The 20,470-nt window shown below is 43.3% G+C and overlaps 1 protein-coding gene across 4 annotated transcripts in view; it reads right to left on the bottom strand.

The window, feature by feature from the left end:
• PKIG (cAMP-dependent protein kinase inhibitor gamma) overlaps positions 1-20,470 on the bottom strand; it is a 180,327-nt gene that overhangs the window by 56,989 nt on the left and 102,868 nt on the right. The window contains exon 2 of one of the 4 annotated variants that reach the window (XM_056548486.1): positions 17,523-17,639. The exons of 2 other annotated variants lie outside the window; for them this stretch is intronic. The gene's annotated coding sequence lies outside the window, so the exon portion shown is untranslated. Of the gene's footprint in view, positions 1-11,906; positions 12,106-17,522; positions 17,640-20,470 lie in introns of those variants that run through there. One more of the 4 variants, XM_056548484.1, reaches the window with a different exon arrangement.

The following is a 20,470-nucleotide window of genomic DNA, read 5'->3' as shown; positions in this document are numbered from 1 at the left end:
ATGACAGAGGGGGTGGTCTGGATGATGACAGGAGGTGATGATGACAGGGGGGGGTCTGGATGATGACAGGAGGTGATGATGACAGGGGGGGGGTCTGGATGATGACAGGCGGTAATGATGACAGGGGGGGTCTGGATGATGACAGCGGGGGATGATGTATTTCCCACCCTAGGCTTAAAGAGAAAATAATAATATAGCTCAGCAACTACAAATGATTGAGAATAATAGAAGTCACAGCTAGGTTCAGTGACCTAAAAAACATACTGATACAGCACTGATTTATATATATATATATATATATATATATATATATATATATATATATATATACACACAAATACAACATCCAAAAGGCAGCGTCACTCCGATAGATGAAAAAAAGTGATTTATTCAACAAACGTGAGACAGCGTTTCGGCTAGCTCACCTAGCCATTTTCAAGCCTTTTGTTTTGGATGTTGCAGCTGTAGTGGGTCCTGGACCCCGGATCGAACACAGCGGGCACCTAAGCTCACAAGGAGAAAACACACGTTCTATCTCACAAAATATGCAGGGGTTAAAACAACATATGTGGAGAATGGACATTAAGTTGGGAAGATTTAGGTTGGGAAGATACTGCAACTACCGATTATATATATATCTACACAAAAATAAGGCCAGTGCAGCATTCCATAAGGTGAAAAAGGCGAATTTATTCCATCAAAAAACGTGTAAAAGTAGAGACGTTTCGATCCTCTCCAGGATCTTTCTCCTGGAGAGGATCGAAATGTCGCTACTTTTACACTTTTTTTGGTGGAATAAATTCGCCTTTTTCACCTTACGGAGTGCTGCACTGGCCTTATTTTTGTATCCATGCTGAACAATTGGTGGACTTGATTCTTTTTCAGTTGCCTGCACCCACTCATTGTACACATTTTTTCCACTCGAGTGCTGTCGTGAATTTCATAATATATATATATATATATATATATATATATATATATATATATATATATATATATATATATATATATACACACACACACACATATACATACACACACACCAAACTGTATAGGGTTATAGAACTCCTCTGAAACTTCTAATATTCTCCTAATTTTTAGGGGTGAACATTATGACATCATGTAGGTTATATTTTCATACGACTGGCATGCACAAAGAGTTAATAGCCAGCAATAAAAACTAAGGCAAAGGAGGAATGCACAAACTTTAAAGGCCTAGTAGTAGGAGTATAGTAATGACATAATCTAACCTTTATACAAACCGTCCACTGGAAATAATAACCCAAGCCATACGCCGCAGTAGGACTGCTGATGTAAGCTAGATCATTGTCCTCAGTAATGCCTCCTGTCAACATAAAGTGTATTGTCAATCCGCATGTGGAGCAGAGAAGTGTGACCACATAGCAGATGACACATTTCTGGCAGGGGGCGGGGGGGGCTCGCACATTAAGGGCCATTTCCTTAATATTTTCATGGCTGCATCCCAAAAACCATTGTTGCACAAAAAATTAAATTATATTACGACGGCAGGAAAATGTGAAGGGACCTTTTGGACTCCACCGCTGTAAATTATATCTGAATATTTCCTTGGCAAGGGCTGGAAACCTCTTGTAAAAAAAATAAATGATCTACATTTGATGACTGATAATTAAAGTGTAAGTGCATTCAAGGAAGAAAAAGCAAAAACAATGAAAAAAAGATTAAGAAAATATGACATATCTAGTCTTTGGAGGAAGAGCGAGGCTCCCAATACTGGCAAACCTGCCAAGGGTATTTTCACTTTAAAGGGGTATTCCAGGAAAAAAACTTTTTTATATATATCAACTGGCTCCAGAAAGTTAAACAGATTTGTAAATTACTTCTATTAAAAAATCGTAATCCTTTCAGTACTTATGAGCTTCTGAAGTTAAGGTTGTTCTTTTCTGTCTAAATCCTCTCTGATGACACCTGTCTTGGGAAACGCCCAGTTAAGAAGAGGTTTGCTATGGGGATTTGCTTCTAAACTGGGCATTTTTCTTGAGACAGGTGTCATCAGAGAGGATGTAGACAGAAAAGAACAACCTTAACTTCAGAAGCTCATAAGTACTGAAAGGATTAAGATTTTTTTAAAGAAGTAATTTACAAATCTGTATAACTTTCTGGAGCCAGTTGATATATATAAAAAATATTTTTTTCCTGGAATACCCCTTTAAGTTATAACTTCATGAGTTATTTACAGTATGGACCAGCTGGGGGTTACGGTTGATATCAACTGGACCAGAGATTTTAGTATATAAATATAAGTAAAGAATTGCGCACAGGTTGTTATAGCTCCATAAAAATGATATTTTATTTAATAAAGTGCATCGATGAAGCCAGATGAGGTAAATCTACTTTCTTTTTGTCTACAGACCTACAGGCTTTACAAGGTGCGTGCTTGTTTTTTCTTAAATCTTTTTGTATAGACATCATGGAGGTAAAAGCACTATATAACCAAAAAATGTAAGACCTTTACCTATGTCTTATAGTTGTTTCTAAGCACAGTGGTCCCCCAATTACAATATTGATTGGTTCCAGGACGATCATTGTATGTTGAAACCATTGTATGTTGAGACCAGAACTATATGGAAACCTGGTAATTAGTTCTGAAGTCACCAAAATGTCATCCAAAAATAGGAAAAGTGAGAATTAAAGAAAAATAAGTAGATAACTAATATAGATAAAGCAAATCATTACATATAAAAGTAAGAAAGATCTGCTGGGAGCTGTAAATCACTGTCTATGTCAGTGTTTCCCAAGCAGGGAGCCTTCAGCTGTTGCAAAACTACAACTCCCAGCATGCCCGGACAGCCTTTGGCTGTCCGGGCATGCTGGGAGATGTAGTTTTGCAACAGCTGGGGGCACCCTGCTTGGAAAACACTGGTCTATGTAGAGGACAGAAGCTTCTTCAGGGTCCTGTACAGTACACAATGTCCTAAAAAAGTAACATGGAGCCGCCCTCACCTGGTGTCCAAAGGAGCAGCTAACCCTGGCACAGATAAATAGTACAGAACATGTAATACCTCCCTGTACTGTAGGGGGCGCTACCAGACACCAGCCAGTGCATGCACTTCAGTAATACAGGGGTTTTACCAGTGAATGTCCATTCTGATTGGTCGGTTCTTCCGGCCATTGAAATGTTTCACAGATCTTGACTAGAGATGAGCGAACTTACAGTAAATTTGATTCGTCACAAACTTCTCGGCTCGGCAGTTGAGGACTTTTCCTGCATAAATTAGTTCAGCTTTCAGGTGCTCCGGTGGGCTGGAAAAGGTGGATACAGTCCTAGGAGACTCTTTACTAGGAATGTATCCACCTTTTCCAGCCCACCGGAGCACCTGAAGGCTGAACTAATTTACGCAGGATAAGTCATCAACTGCCGAGCCGAGAACTTTGTGACGAATCGAATTTACTGTAAGTTTGCTCATCTCTAATCTGGACTGTCTGTAGCATTGTATGTTGAGTCTGGTTTCAACTTACAATGGACCAGAAAAGACCATTGTGTTGTTGTATGTTGAGGCCATTGTAAGTTGAGAGATCACTATAGATCACAATTGGTGGGAGAGCCTGGGCAAAGTATGTATGGTGGCCCTCATATTTTTAGACGGGAGTTAAAGGAGAACTCCAGAACATAAAAATTGTCCCCCATAGTGCAGTAAAAAGGCAGTAAAAAAATAAAGATATACATACCTTCCTCCACTCCCCCGGGCCCTTCGGTAACCGGCTCCGGCCTCCGCTGCGATCCTCTTCCTGGTTGCCAGTGGTTGGAGAGTCATACTGCGCTCAGCCAATCACCGGCCGCAGTGAAGTCCCGACTCGGCCGGCGATAGGCTGAGCGGCAGTGTGGCGTTTTCGGCCTCGGCCGCAGGTGCCGGTGTAGTGAAGAACTTTGTGTCCTGAAGCATTTTCACACTGCTGCTCAGCCAATCGCCGGCCGAGTCGGACTTCGCTGCGGCTGGTGATTGGCTGAGCGCAGTATGATTCATCCGACCACCGGCAACCAGGAAGTGGATCGCGGCGGAGACCAGAGCCGGTTACCGGAGGCTCCGGGGGAGCGGAGGAAGGTATGTACCTGTTTATTTTATTTACTGCCGTATGGGCGACAATTTTTATATTCCGGAGTTCTCCTTTAAAGAGCAGAAATGTTTGAACACTTCCCAAATGATTTTTCCACCTACCTGTAGGAAGTGTTTAGAAGTAAAACGACATGGGTGGTGGAGACCCCCTTATTGCCCGTTTTGTCCATGCCATAAGCCAGCCCTGCTTGTGTAGGTCTAGTTCAGATGTTCAACAATCTGCACCCACAAAATCAAAGCATTTTTCCCCCGGCCTATGGTCAGGGTAAATATTATGAGGCGTAGTTACAGGATCAGTATGGCAAAAGTTAATATACAAATGCCTGTGACAACAGTTATAAAACTGAATCCTATAATTAGAGTCTTGTCATCATATATAAAAGTTTAATTAAAAAAAATAATAAAAAAGACAAATAATACTAACAAATCAAATATCCTGTGATCCAAGCACAGATCACATTTCTGGATGATGGATCCTAAAAACAGCTTGGTTATTGACCTGTCAGGCACTTGCATATGCTAAGCTTGAAAGGCTTCAAGATGGCAACTCGGCTATATGTCTATTAGCAGTGTAATTCTGAGTTCAAGCGATGACTTCAGAAATGCCCACATGTTCCAAATCAAAGTGACACTATGCCTGACGGGTAGGGGCTGAGCTGCTTTAAACAGCATTTAAAAATATAAACATACAAACTTGTAGACTCATTGTGAGCATGCTCTGTGACCTGTGAAGTCATTGTGCATGGAGGGAGAGGAGAAGAGCTGTGACATCACCTATTGTGAATGGTGGATCATGTGTTATCTTTATATACAGTCATGGCCGTAAATGTTGGCACCCCTGACATTTTTCTAGAAAATGAAGTGTTTCTCACAGAAAAGGATTGCAGTAACACATGTTTTGCTATACACATGTTTATTCCCTTTGTGTGTATTGGAACTAAACCAAAAAAGCAAATTGGACATAATGTCACACCAAACTCCAAAAATGGACTGGGCAAAATCATTGGCGCCCTTTCAAAATTGTGGAAAAATAAGATTGTTTCAAGCATGTGATACTCCTTTAAACTCACCTGGGGCAAGTAACAGGTGTGGACAATATAAAAATCACACTTGAAAGCAGATAAAAAGGAGAGAAGTTCACTTAGTCTTTGCATTGTGTGTCTGTGTGCGCCACACTAAGCATGGACAACAGAAAGAGGAGAAGAGAACTGTCTGAGGACTTGAGAACCAAAATTGTGTAATCTCCAGAGATCTAGATTTTCCCTTTTCACAGTGCGCAACATTACCAAGAAGTTTGCAACCCATGGCACTGTAGCTAATCTCCTTGGGCGTGGACGGAAGAGAAAAATTTATGAAAGTTGTCAACGCAGGATAGTCCAAAAGGTGGATAAGCAGCCCCAAACAAGTTCCAAATATATTTAAGCTGTCCTGCAGGCTCAGGGAGCATCAGTGTCAGTGCGAACTATCCATCGACATGTAAATGAAATGAAATGCTATGGCAGGAGACCCAGGAGGACCTCACTGCTGACACAGAGACATAAAAAGCAAGACTACATTTTGCATAAATGAACTTGAGTAAGCCAAAATCCTTCTGGGAAAACATCTCGGGGACAGATGAGACCAAGATAGAGCTTTTTGGTAAAGCACATCATTCTACTGTTTACCGAAAACAGAATGAGGCCTAAGAAGAAAAGAACACAGTACCTACAGTGAAATATGGTGGAGGTTCAATGATGTTTTGGGGTTGTGTTGCTGCCTCTGGCACTGGGTGCCTTGAATGTGTACAAGGCATCATGAAATCTGAGGATTACCAACGGATTTTGGGTCGCACTGTACAGCCCAGTGTCAGAAAGCTGGGTTTGCTTCAGAGATCTTGGGTCTTCCAGCAGGACAATGACCCCAAACATATATCAAATTGCTGTTGGGAAAAGGCGCCTTCCAATAAGAGACCTTGAGCAGTTTGTAAAGGAAGAGTGGTCCAACATTGCGGCTGAGAGGTGCAAGAAGCTTATTGATGGTTAAAGGATGCAACGGATTTCAGTTATTTTTTCCTAAGGGTGTGCAACCAAATATTAAGTTAAGGGTGGCAATAATTTTGTCCAGACCATTTTTGGAGTTTGGTGTGACATTATGTCCAATTTGCTTTTTTTTCATCCCTTTTTTGGTTTAGTTCCAATACACACAAAGGGAATAAACATGTGTATAGCAAAACGTGTTACTGCAATCCTTTTCTGTGAGAAATACTTCATTTTCTTGAAACATTTCAGGGGTGCCAACATTTACGGCCATGACTGTAGATATTTTTGTATGCCTGTGATGATATTGAGATTTCTGCTGAGCAGAGATCTCAACATAACAGGAAGTGATTTCCCACCAGTACATTTAAAGCATCCTTGTTATTGTACAACATTTTTGACATGTTGCAGAGGCATGTCAAAACTTTTGATCTGTCGGGTTGGAGTGTTCAGACCCCTACAAATCTCTAAATATAGCCTTGCACAGAAGCATGCTTCATTCCATAGCTGGCCATGGTAACTGTCTAGTTCCAGAGGATGGCCCCACAAACCTCTGATGAAGCATTCAAGGGAGTGAAGTGTGCAGAGACTCTTGTGTCACGGTCTGAGAGTCCTTTTGGTGTTGTTTTTTTTTTTTTTATTCTATGGGGGCTTTAATGTGTCTTTTACTGAGCAGAGGCTTCTCTTTGGACACCCTGCCATAAAGCTCAGATTAGTGGAGTGCTGCAGTGATGCCTGGCCTTCTAGAAGTTTCTCCCATCTGCACACAGGCGTGACTATTGGGTTCTTGGTCACCTCTCTTACCAAGGCTCTTCTTCCCTGATTATGGAGTATGGTGGAGCAGCCAGCTCTAGGAAGAATGCTGGTGGTTCCAACTTTCTTTAATTTAAAGGAGATCTGTAGTGCTCTGAACTTTATCCCCTATCTGAAAGATAGGGGATAAGTTTTCGATCGCGGGGGGTCCGAGCGCTGGGGCCCCCCACGAACTCCTGTACAGGGCTGCGGCAATGTACAGGAAAGGGGGTGTGCTGCGGCAGCCAGCACGCCCCTCCATGTATCTCTATGGGATTCATGGAGGGGCGTGCCGGCTGCCGCGTCATGCGCCCCAGCGATCGGACCCCCCTGCGATCTAAAACTTATCCATTATCCTTCGGCTAGAGGATTAAGGAGCCAGAGCTAAATTTCTAGTGTCATAGTATAGGGTCTAAACACTCATTTTCATGCGAAATTTGACAATTCTGTTTTCACATTCTCATTATGGGGTACTGAGTGCAGATTGATGGAGGATTTTTTTTACTTTAGCATAAGGCCGCAACAAACAAAATGTGAAAAAATTAAAAAAATGTAAAATAAATTGCATGCGGACAGTGTAAAGACTGTCCGGATGCACCGTAGCTAATTAATAGTTTACTTGCACTAAAGATTGGTAATGGTTATTGTGTGGGTGCTTTTACAGCTAGAGATACTTCTTGGAGCTTTTTTCTTTTTTTCAAACTCTAGTGTTAGGGTACGTTCCCACACGGCGTATTTTGCTGCGTATTTGGTGCTGCGTATTTTCCTACCCATTGACTTCAACAGAGAAAATAAAATACGCAGCAGCAAATACGCAGCAAATACGCCGTGTGGGAATGTACCCTTAGAGTGTATCAATATAGTCTTAGTTTCTCTGTAACACATTAGGTTTTCTCAAAAGCTAATGTCCAGAAAAAGAAATATACAGCAAAGGAACCATCGAAATCATCTAATCTACAGTTGCCTAAGGTGTAATCATCTGTACACGTAATCCACTCCAACCAATTCCACCACAATGCGCGTTGAGGTTTTTCAAGGAGTTGTATAAGAGTAATTTGTTCTACTTTGTCGTGCTCATGTGTGGCGTGGTCAAATCCTAAGCCACAGCTGTCAGACAGGTGGCCTTCCCATAGACCCCACAATTGTCTTATTATGTGATACAGTCTGTCTCTACTTCCAGCAGAAAATACACACTTCTGTACAACAAAAGCTTACAAAGTGCTTTTCCAAAATGATCTGTATTTGTGCCCCTCAAGTACTGGCCACAGCTTTATTTATTACAAAGAACTTAAGTTTTACGCCGAATCTCAAGTCAGGCTGGGACAGATGTCAAGAGCTTAATGTGCCTAGCAACTAGGGCCGGGCGGTATGACCAAATGTGTGTATCACGGTATTTTTTAAACTTTTGGCGGTTCCACGGTATATAACGTTATTTCCTAGCCCCCCCCCCAATATTAATTATCAGCCCACATCCCCATCGGGGTAAATATTCACATTTCACCCACACGCGCTGCCCTCCTCGTCCTGCCTGTTGCGGCCGCCGGCGCTGGCACTCTACTGTATGCTGTATCCCTATGTCTGGGCTGCAAAAGGTAAACAAGTGTCAACGCACCCTAAGGCAGTGTTCCCTAACCTGTGACTCTCCAGCTGAGGTAAAACTGCAACTCCCATCATAAAATGAACAAAAATTATAGGGGTACACACTTTTGCCCCTGCAGATAGTCAGTGTAAACTTGTAGGACAAGACTGTCCTGTTAGGGCATGAGGAGAGTTTCAACAGCTGGAGAGCAACAGGTTGGGAAACATGGCGCTAGCTTTTGGTTGCCAGGGCAACAGCTGGAGATTCACCGGTTATGGAGCACTGCCTTAGAAGGTCCTTCTACGACAGGGTTCACAGATCGGGGAACAAAGAGCTAGCTAATAATGGGGTATATTGGCTATATCTGGAGATTGTATAAGTCTCAGGAGGATCACAACTCCTGTCCCCCCTTTCATGGTATGGGTATGAGAACACTGAGGGATTCAAGAGGAATTATTTCCGTCAGGAAATTGTTGCCTTCTGTCTCTCCAGTTCCTCAGTGTGAGCATACCATATGGGGGAGATTTATCAAAACCTGTCCAGAGAAAAAGTTGCCCAGTTGCCCATAGTAACCAATCAGATTGCTTCTTTCATTTTTAACAGGGCCTCTGCAAAATGAAAGAAGCGATCTGATTGGTTGCTATGGGACTTTTCTTCAGGACAGGTTTTGATAAATCTCCCCCTGCCCAGTGCTCATTGCTGTTCAGGGAACATGTAATTTGCATATATGGTAAATAAAACCTTATTTTTTACCCCTTTATAGCAAGTCCTATCCACTCGAATACATAGAAGCGTCAGCTACCCTAAACATTCACCGAGACACCCCTGGCTGCCAAAAGGTGACAATTCCTTCCTCCAGACTCCTCCAAAAATGGCGGAAATGACAACAACATAATATTCCCCAATACACACACACGTAGCAGAGCTGAAGGTGCGGTGTAACTTTCAGGGTGGCATTAGGCAGCTTCCTAAGGTCATGCAGTAGGTCCTATGTAAGGGTAGGTTCACACCACTTTTTTGAAATACAGTTTTTTATCAGGTTTTTGATTAAAAAAAAACGGATTCCTCAAAACCTGACTGAACACCTGACTTTATGAATACGTGTGTACAAAGTTTTATCTGTATACGGTTGAAAACCATATACGTTTTGAAAAATGATGTTGGCTTGCATCAGTTTTTTAAGAAAAAAAACTTATACGTTTTGAACTTTTCACTCCATTATGAATAAAGTTTCACTTTGATTGAAATTCTAAGAAAAAAAACTGTGCAAAGTCAAAAACCGTATGGTAAAAACTGGATGGAACCATATGCACATACAGGTCTGTATGGTTACCATTGACTCTCATGTTAAAAAAAATGTATACGGGTCAATACGGTTTTTCACCTGGACCAAAAACCGTGGTAGGCCACAGTTTTCTGTCCAGAAAAAAAAAGTTAAAAACCGTGTGGTGTGAAAAACGGAGACAACCGTATACAATATGGTGCATACGGTTTCGAATGGAAAGTCTATGGCCACGGTTTGCTAAGCGGTTGCATACGTTTTTTTATTTAATTTTTTTAAACGTATCCAAAAACTGTATAGAAAATCGTGGTGTAAACCCATCCTTAAAGGGGTACTCTGGTGAAAACCTTTTTTCTTTTAAATCAACTGGTGCCAGGAAGTTAAACAGATTTGTAAATGACTTCTATTAAAAAATCTTAAACCTTCCTCTACTTATTAGCTGCTGAATACTACAGAGGAAATTCTTTTCTTTTAGGAATTCTCTCTGATGACATCACGAGCACAGTGCTCTTTGCTGACATCATTATAATAATAATAACTCTTTATTTATTGTTGTCCTTAGTGGGATTTGAACCCAAAGCCCCAGCACTGCAAGGCATCAGTGCTAACCACTGAGCCACCATGCTGCCCTTAGCTTACATCTGGTATGCACGGTTGCTAAAATGGACAGAGATGTCAGCAGAGAGCACTGTGCTCGTGATGTCATCAGTGTTCCAAAAAGAAAGGAATTTCCTCTGTAGCATTCAGCAGCTAATAAGTACTGGAAGGATTAAGATTTTTTAATAGAAGTAATTTACAAATATGTTTAACTTTCTGCCACCAGTTGATTTAAAAGAAAAAAAGGTTTTCACCGGAGTACCCCTTTAACAAGCACAGATTGCACATTAGGATAATGCACCAGGAGATAAACTCAGTTCTGCTCCATCTGAATAATACATGGCATTTGCCGCGCTATGACAGGTGTCAACACATAGAACATTAATAATACATTCGTTTTCCACGTTTTTTTTTTTTTTTTTCCGGCTCCAGATGCAGTCCTAGTACATCACCAGCCTGACAGCTGTACACGTCTGGCGAGGAGCTAAAGCAACCTGTGGCTCTATGGCGGCGATGGAACCGCAGGTGCCGTCTAAAACAGAGCTACAGGTTGGCCAACATTTTAGGACGGTGAAAAGCCAAAACTACACAAAAAAAAATAAAAAATAAAAAAATTATATATATATATATTATATATAAAACTATTAACTCCTTAGCTACCAGGGGGAGTAGCTAAACAAGAACGCAAACCGGTGGAGTCATGGCGGCTGGGAAACTACAAGTTTCAGCAGGCCTTGCCAAACAGCTGGAGAGCTAAGGGTTACAACACTCACAGGAATGGGCTAATGCAAAAAAAAAGGGAACCTTGGCGTTGGTAAAATAGTAACATAGGGGGAGATTTATCAAAACTCGTGCAGAGGAAAAGTTGCCCAGTTGCCCATAGCAACCAATCAGATTGCTTCTTTCATTTTTAACAAGGCCTCTGCAAAATGAAAGAAGCCATCTGGTTGGTTGCTATGGGCAACTGGGCAACTTTTCCTTTGCACAGGTTTTGATAAATCTCCCCCCATAGTTCATGAGGTTGAAAAAAAGACCAGAGTCCATTAAGTTCAACCTATAACCCTAATGAGTCCCTACTGGGTTGATCCAGAGGAAGGCAAAAAAAAAAAAAAAACTCATACTAGAGGTAAAAATTCCTTCCCGACTCCAATATGGCAGTCAGAATAAATCCCTGGATCAACGTTCTGTCCTAGAACTACAATACTCAGCAAGCCCAACCAACAGCACAAGACCATATAAAGCACTAGCATGCCTAATCTATAAATCGTGCAATTAACGCAGTGTTTCCCAACCAGGGTGCCTCCAGCTGTGGCCAAACTACAACTCCCAGCATGCCCGGACAGCCTTCGGCTGTCCGGGCATGCTGGGAGTTGTAGTTTGGCCACAGCTGGAGGCACCCTGGTTGGGAAACCCTGAATTAACCTTTTAGTTACCAGTGAGATGTAAAATGCACAAGGTTGTAAACCAGGTCTTTAAAAAGGAGGCAGAGAAGAGTTCATGCCATCTGGACCGGGCACTAGGACAGGGTACCCCTGCATGGTACTTACAGAGAGCTGGATCTCCCCCAGGCAGTGTGAACTTGGATGGATCAGTAGGGAAGAGCCCAGGGTGGCAGCGTCCAGGCAGTCAGCCTCATACTGCTGGATACTGGGGCTGCAGTGGGTGGTTCCCATGTCTGCTGTAATCCAATACTAGACTCAGTGATGTCAGCCATGCACTTACTCAGCCATCCACACAAAAGATCCCTCCTGCCTGTACAAACAGCTTTGTATTGTCCCCACACTCCATCCCTGCATTTCCAGGAACCTCTCCATTGTGCCTTTTAGGATTGGGATTTAGGGGATTAGCTGGATCCTGTGCAGCTTGTATGGTTGGAGCCTTGGGAAGTGCAGGGGGATTCTGCTATGGTGCCTCTACTGTATCTTATATGGAAAGAAGTTGGGAACATGTTAACTAGAGATGAGCGAACTTACAGTAAATTCGATTCGTCACGAACTTCTCTGCTCGGCAGTTGATACCTTATCCTGCGTAAATTAGTTCAGCTTTCAGGTGCTCCGGTGGGCTGGAAAAGGTGGATACAGTCCTAGGAAAGAGTGTCCTAGGACTGTATCCACCTTTTCCAGCCCATCGGAGCACCGGAAAGCTGAACTAATTTATGCAGGAAAAGTCCTCAACTGCCGAGCCGAGAAGTTTGTGACGAATCAAATTTACTGTAAGTTCGCTCATCTCTAGTCAAGATCTGTGAAACATTTCAATGGCCGGAAGAACCGACCAATCAGAATGGACATTCACTGGTAAAACCCCTGTATTACTGAAGTGCATGCACTGACTGGTGTCTGGTAGCGCCCCCTACAGTACAGGGAGGTATTACATGTTCTGTACTCTTTACCTGTACCAGGGTTAGCTGCTCCTTTGGACACCAGGTGAGGGCGGCTCCATGTTACTTTTTTAGGACATTGTGTACTGTACAGGACCCCGAAGAAGCTCCTGTCCTCTACATAGACCAGTGTTTCCCAAGCAGGGTGCCCCCAGCTGTTGCAAAACTACATCTCCCAGCATGCCCGGACAGCCAAAGGCTGTCCGGGCATGCTGGGAGTTGTAGTTTTGCAACAGCTGGAGGCTCCCTGCTTGGGAAACACTGACATAGACAGTGATTTACAGCTCCCAGCAGATCTTTCTTACTTTTATATGTAAGGATTTGCTTTATCTATATTAGTTATCTACTTATGTTTCTTTAATCCTCACTTTTTCCTCTTTTTGGATGACATTTGCTGGATGGCAGCTTGTATGGTTGGAGCCTTGGGAAGTGCAGGGGGATTCTGCTATGGTGCCTCTACTGTATCTTATATGGAAAGAAGTTGGGAACATGTTAACTAGAGATGAGCGAACTTACAGTAAATTCGATTCGTCACGAACTTCTCTGCTCGGCAGTTGATACCTTATCCTGCGTAAATTAGTTCAGCTTTCAGGTGCTCCGGTGGGCTGGAAAAGGTGGATACAGTCCTAGGAAAGAGTCTCCTAGGACTGAATCCACCTTTTCCAGCCCACCGGAGCACCGGAAAGCTGAACTAATTTATGCAGGATAAGTTATCAACTGCCGATGCCGAGAAGTTCGTGACGAATCGAATTTCCTGTAAATTCGCTCATCTCTAATGTTATCCACTAGTGTTGAGCGGCATAGGCCATATTCGAATTCGCGATATTTCGCCATTATATGGACGAATATTCGTCATATATTCGCTAAATTCGCATATTCGGAATATTCACGTTTTATTTTCGCATGTGCGAAAATTCGTGTATGTGAAAATTTGCATATACAAAGATTAGCATATGCGCAAATTCGCACGCCAGTCTCACACAGTGGTATTAGAGCCTTCTTTACACCACACAAGCTGGAAGCAGAGAGGGGTGATCACTGTGATGTGTACTGTGAAAAAAAAATGAATATTCGTAATTACGAATATATAGTGCTATATTCGCGAGAATTTGCGAATATGCAATATTCGCGAATAAAATTTGCATTGCGAATATTCGTGAGCATCACTATTATCCCCCTCCTCCTCAAGGCATCAACCCCTAAGATTGCACAAAACAGTTCAATATGGCAACATTAGGGGCAATAACCAAGTGATGGTGTGATAGCCTGGGGGAGTAGGGTATATGGGATGTAGCTGTGTGGTTACTAAAGGGTGTCTGGTTAACCCTTTCTATTCGTGACCCCAGGGTGAGGGTTCCTCAGTAATGCTAGTCCTACCGCCACCCTTCCCAAGAGCGATAGGGAGGTATGCAATAATTGAATGTCCACAACCGGAGAATTTGCTGAAAACAGTCGGAACTTTACTGAAGATTTTATGCAAGCTTCATAACCGGAACAGTCTCCATACAGGCAAAATCTCTTAGAGATTGACAAAGGTTGGGACCTTAGGCGTTTTATAGTCCGTAGACTGATATGCGCTGTTCCACTGGATTTAGGGGATTTAGTTGCGGTCCAGTAGTCACGCTAGCTTTAGCGGGGATTAGTTTAGAACTCACGGTTTAGTTTAGGCTGAGGCCGGCAGGTTTCTAGCCTAGCGTGTCTTTTAAAGTTGCGCAGATCCATCCTGCTAGTCCGGCATCCACGAGCAACCCAAGAGACTGATAATTGGCTACAGCTCCCTTATATGGGCAGGGGCTGGACTAGAGCTAATTGATACAATACTTCCGTCATTCATCTTTACAAAGGGTTATGGGTAACATGTGACCCAAGGACCTCTAAAGGTCCTCCAACATACCATAGAGGAATCAACATAGTCACATGACCGAAGGTCCTGCGACGCTAACAAGGTAAGCACTCTATACATTATATTAAATATACACATTATTAAATATATACACATAAAACATCATGACATTAGGAAAGGAGGAGGCGACTAGGGGCTGTCCCACCTGGGGGACCCTACCTGAACGTAGTAACTCTGACTTTGGGGACCACCATACAAGGTACGGTATGCAATACAGGACCGGGACACCACAATGGTGATACTGTACCTCAGGGTTTCCCAAGCAGGGTGCCTCCAGCTGTTGCAAGACTACAACTCCCAACATGCTGGGAGTTGTAGTTTTGTAACAGCTGGAGGCACCCTGCTTGGGAAACCCCACTGTACCTCACTTCCAGGCCAAGGCACGGCAGGTTTATACCTAGTATTACCACTATGGCACAGCCAAGTCCTGCTGCCCTTTTGCCCCTGGCTGTCCTCTCATTGAGCACCCTATCAAACCTTTATAACTACCCGTGCCAACACACAACTATGGAGATCATGTTTCAAGTGCCCCTTGTACCTCGTATGAAAGATTTATTTTGCTGCCACAAGAACGGCCTATATTCCGCACCCTAGGGACCTCACATTTACTCGTTTCCTCTTGCTTAAAGGGGTACTCCTGTGGAAAACTTTTTTTTTTTTTTTTTTTAACTCAACTGGTGCCAGAAAGTTAAACAGATTTGTAAAGTACTTCTATTAAAAAAAACTTAATACTTCCAGTACTTATTAGCTGTGGAATACTACAGAGAAAATGGTTTTCTTTTTGGAACACAGAGCTCTCTGCTGGCATCATGATCACACTGCTCTCTGCTGTCCATTTTAGGAACGGTCCAGAGCAGCATATGTTTGTTATGGGGATTTTTTCCTACTCTGTACAGTTCTTAAAATGGACAGAGGTGTCAGTAGAGAGCACTGTGCTCGTGATGTCAGCAGAGAGCTCTGTGTTCCAAAAAGAAAACCATTTCCTCTGTAGTATTCAGCAGCTAATAACTACTGGAAGGATTAAGATTTTTTAATAGAAGTAATTTACAAATCTGTAGCGGCCCACAAAAATGCACCAAAGGCAACTTCATGCAGCTCAAGCGGAGTGCCAGTTTTGTATCTAGCACTGTATGCTTCTCACCACTCCTCCCCCCCCCCCTCCAACAAAAAAAAAATCCAAGTAGTTACTATTATAATGTAATATCCTAATAAATACAGTCACCATGCATTAAGCGGCTTTAAATACAGAATTGGTGACTCTTGGTGGTCTACTCCCTTCCTTATTTCCAAATAATAAATCATATTGGATACATTCTAATATGGAACTGAGATATACTGATGCAGCAGAGCCCAGTTAGTCATTCTGGACAGGACAAAGTTTAAGAGTGTCACACCTAGCAAAGCAAAGTTTATCAATGTAGCAGAGCTGAGCCTGTCACACCTAGCAAAGTGGAATAGATCAATGTAGCAAAGCTGAGCCTGTCACACCTAGCAAAGCCAAGTAGATCAATGTAGCAGAGCTGAGCCTGTCACACCTAGCAAAGCCAAGTAGATCAATGTAGCAGAGCTGAGCCTGTCACACCTAGCAAAGCTGAGTAGATCAATGTAGCAGAGCTGAGCCTATCACACCTAGCAAAGCCAGGTAGATCAATGTAGCAGAGCTGAGCCTATCACACTTAGCAAAGCTGAGTAGATCAATGTAGCAGAGCTGAGCCTATCACACCTAGCAAAGCTGAGTAGAGCAATGTAGCAGAGCTGAGCCTGTCACACCTAGCAAAGCTGAGTAGAGCAATGTAGCAGAGCTGAGCCTGTCACACCTAGCAAAGCTGAGTAGAGCAATGTAGCAGAGCTGTGCCTGTCTCACCTAGCAAAGCTGAGTAGAGCAATGTAGCAGAGCTGAGCCTGTCACACCTAGCAAAGCTGAGTAGAGCAATGTAGCAGAGCTGAGCCTGTCACACCTATTACCAGAATGCAGCGTCTATCACGCCAAGCAAAGCAACCTATCAATGTTGCATCTGTAATCTGTCACTTCAAGCTGACCAGAGTTTGGTAACTTTGCAATCCTGAGTATGTCACATCTGGCAAAGCAGGGTCTATCAATGTAGCGGAGCTAAACCGGTCACTCCTGGCAAAGCTGGATCTATATGTAGCGGAGCGGAGCCTTTCTCGACTACTGCAGATAAGTCTATGAATGTAACAGAACTCAGGATGTCACAAGCAGACAAGCCAATGTAGCAGAGTGGAGCCTGTCACACATAGCAAAGCTATCTATGTAGTAGAATTGAGACTGCTACACCTAGTACAGCTAATTCTATCTATGTAGCAGAGCTGAGCCTGCCGTTGGCTGTCTGGGCATGCTGGGAGTTGTAGTTTTGCAACATCTGGAGGTCCGCAGGTTGAAGACCACTAGTTCTAGATTGTCACACTATGCTGACCAGAGTCTGTCAACACAGCAGAGCTGAGCCTGTCATCTGACACAATGTACTAGGATACAATAAATTGCTGGCAAAAACTTTTTCTAAAATCTTCTGCTTGGTTCTGTTGCCACTTTTTCCAATATGCAGATGAAATACAGACATATAAAATATAACCCTAAAGCCAATGTTATGATACAAAGACCATGATAGGATTCCTCCTGCTCCACCTTAGGGCAGCCATTCAGCGACTAGCTTCAAAGACAGAAAGAAGAACATCTGGTTGGGTTATAGGCCATTTACACGCTCATAGCAGTGACAACCCCAACCCCCCCAGCAATAAAAATCCTGACTTGTTCTATTGAGTGACACCAATGTGAGTTCACACACACAATCACATCTGATGACAATGCCCTATTGAAGCAGGAAGGATATTCATTTCATGCCCCTTTAAATAAATGGAGCTAACCTCTATCCGGTGTATGGATGCTGTAAAATGAGTCCGTGTTAATCCACCTGCGTCCCACAGGGTATGACAGCTGGGAGATTACCCCCGGTAGGGACAAAGACTCATCAGGAGCCTCCGCTACATAAGAAAAGATATCGAGTTATACAAGGCAAAGGGTTAAAAGCAACAGTGAAGACATTTCTAGAACATGATAGTTATTGACATTTCCGAAAAAAGGGTTAAATACAGAGTAGAACTTGTCACCTGACCACAGTATATGGGATAAGTATGTGATGAATGGGGAGGGGGGCTTGTCTCCTAAATGATCTAATTGCTTGCTATGGGCAACTAGTCAACCTTTACTCCATAGGACTTCAGAAGATGGAGTACAGTCGCTCCGGTCAGTTTCTATAGGACTTTTGCTTATAGTAGGTACCGCCGATCCAGTCACTCGCCATGGGATTTCTGAAGATAGCCGAGTACAGCCGCTCCAGTGTCCTTCTATAAGACTTCTGAAAATAGAGCTCAGCCCCTCCAGCCACTCTCTAAAAGTGATACATTTTAATCTTGGAATAAGCCCTTAAAGCGTACCCGTCAGATCCAACCAAAAAATATATTTTTTTAATATATCACTCAGTACCTAATCCTGACCGCGAACATCTAATTTTTATGTGTCTAGCACCTTTATTTTTTTTTTTTATTACACTTTTAAGTTAGCTCACTAGTCTGAATTCCTCTGATAGAGAGGGGGCGTGGCCTCAATGTGCAGGTCTCCGCCCCCCAGGGCCGGCGTTAGGGCGGGGCATCCTAGGCAGTTGCCTAGGGCCCCCCTCCAAAAGGGGGCCCCTGAAAAGCTTTAGGGCATTACTAACAATACTCCATTTTGCGCAAAATCGCGGTAAAATCGCTGTGTTTTGGCAGCAAATTTGGCCAAAATGCAGTATTCAGGGCCTAAGGCACTAACACTCCTCCCCCTGTCCTGAGCATTCTGGAGGAGCCCTGCTTGTGCTCCACTTCTCAGACGTCACCACGCTCAGAGGAACGCAGCAGGCAGCGCTCCACTTTTTTTTTCCCTTCTACAATTTGCGGCCCTGCAGGGCTGAGGAGGCCAGGGGCTGTTGGGAGCTCCTACTGACGTGACCCTGGCACAGAAGCAAGGCAGCCTCAGCCAACCCCATCTCCAGCAATCATCTCCTGGGGGTAAGGAGAGATTTTGGGTTGGGGATGTGTATTGTATATGTGTGTGTTTTTGTATGATTTTGTATGATGTGTGTATATGTATTATGTGTGCATGATAGATTTATGTGTATGTATGATGTTTGTATGAGGTTTGTTACAGTGTGTCACCCCAGTAGTAAGGTGATTACATGAGGAGGAGGTTTGTTACAGTGTGTCACCCCATTAGTAAGGAGATTACATGAGGAGGAGGTTTGTTACAGTGTGTCACCCCATTAGTAAGGAGATTACATGAGGAGGGGGTTTGTTACAGTGTGTCACTCCATTAGTAAGGAGATTACATGAGGAGGAGGTTTGTTACAGTGTCACCCCAGTAGTAAGGAGATTACATGAGGAGGAGTTTTGTTACAGTGTGTCACCCCAGTAGTATGGAGATTACATGAGGAGAAGGTTTGTTACAGTGTGTCACCCCATTAGTAAGGAGATTACATGAGGAGGAGGTTTGTTACAGTGTGTCACCCCAGAAGTAAGGAGATTACATGACGAGGAGTTTTGTTACAGTGTGTCACCCCAGTAGTATGGAGATTACATGAGGAGAAGGTTTGTTACAGTGTGTCACCCTCGTAGTAAGGAGATTACATGAGGAGGAGGTTTGTTACAGAGTGTCACCCTAGTAGTAAGGAGATTACATGAGGAGGAGGTTTGTTACAGTGTGTCACCCTCGTAGTAAGGAGATTACATGAAGAGGAGGTTTGTTACAGAGTGTCACCCTAGTAGTAAGGAGATTACATGAGGAGGAGGTTTGTTACAGAGTGTCACCCTAGTAGTAAGGAAATTACATGAGGAGGAGGTTTGTTACAGTGTGTCACCCCAGTAGTATGCTAATTACATGTGAAGGGGGCTTGTTACAAAAAAAATGGCCCTGGCAGTATTGGTAGTGTAAGTTTCAGTGGCAGATCGGGGGGGGTTAGAATAATTTCCCCCATCACTATTAAGGACATCCCTATGTCCCAAAAGATCTTTTCCGGATACAAGGTTGCCCCAATTAACTCTCTGCGGCCCTGCATTAACTTTAAAAACACAGGGGCCGCCAGGAGATAGCTATACTCTAGGGAACTATACTGCCAACTTAATGTGGGGGGACTATGGGGGAACTATACTGCCAGCCTAATGTGGGGGAACTATACTGCCAAACTAATGTGGGGGGAACTGTGCTGCCAACTTAATATGGGGGGGGGGGTATGCTGCGTACGTAAAGGGGTAGTCCACTGCCCCAGCGTTCAGAACATTTTCAGCAGGCCAGAGGCGGGTGAGGCGGGGGATGGGGGGGTGGCAACAGCTGGAGGCACAAAATGGATCGGGTCGCACAGTCAAGGATCACCATGTTGTTCTCCTTGAATGGTGCTGAATCTCAGCTAAAGTAAGTAAATGTGGTGACAGAGAAATCCAGCACAAATCAGTTCTTGCTCTTTAGGTGGTTTATTAAACCCATAAAACAGCATCATAAAATGTATGGCTTTCTGTGACCCTGTGGTTTCCTGTGACCATACATTTTATGATGCTGTTTTGTGCTGGATTTCTCTACGTGTGCCCTTACAAGTTGCTGTTGCTCCACAGCTGTCTGTGCACTTCGCTCTTGCAAAGGGGGGAGCTGATCTGCACTAAATGGGGTCACATTGCGACCCCAAATTACCACAGCCACAAATTCATCCTGGATGGAATTATTACGTTTCTCATGTTGTAGTCACAGCCATTTGTGGTTTGCAGCGCAGTCTCATTTACTCGCATTAGCC

This window comes from Hyla sarda, chromosome 12 (assembly GCF_029499605.1).
Source record: "Hyla sarda isolate aHylSar1 chromosome 12, aHylSar1.hap1, whole genome shotgun sequence".
Classification (NCBI taxonomy): domain Eukaryota; kingdom Metazoa; phylum Chordata; class Amphibia; order Anura; family Hylidae; genus Hyla; species Hyla sarda.
The sequence above is the reverse complement of the archived record's forward strand: the minus strand, read 5'-3'. Positions and strand labels throughout refer to the sequence as shown.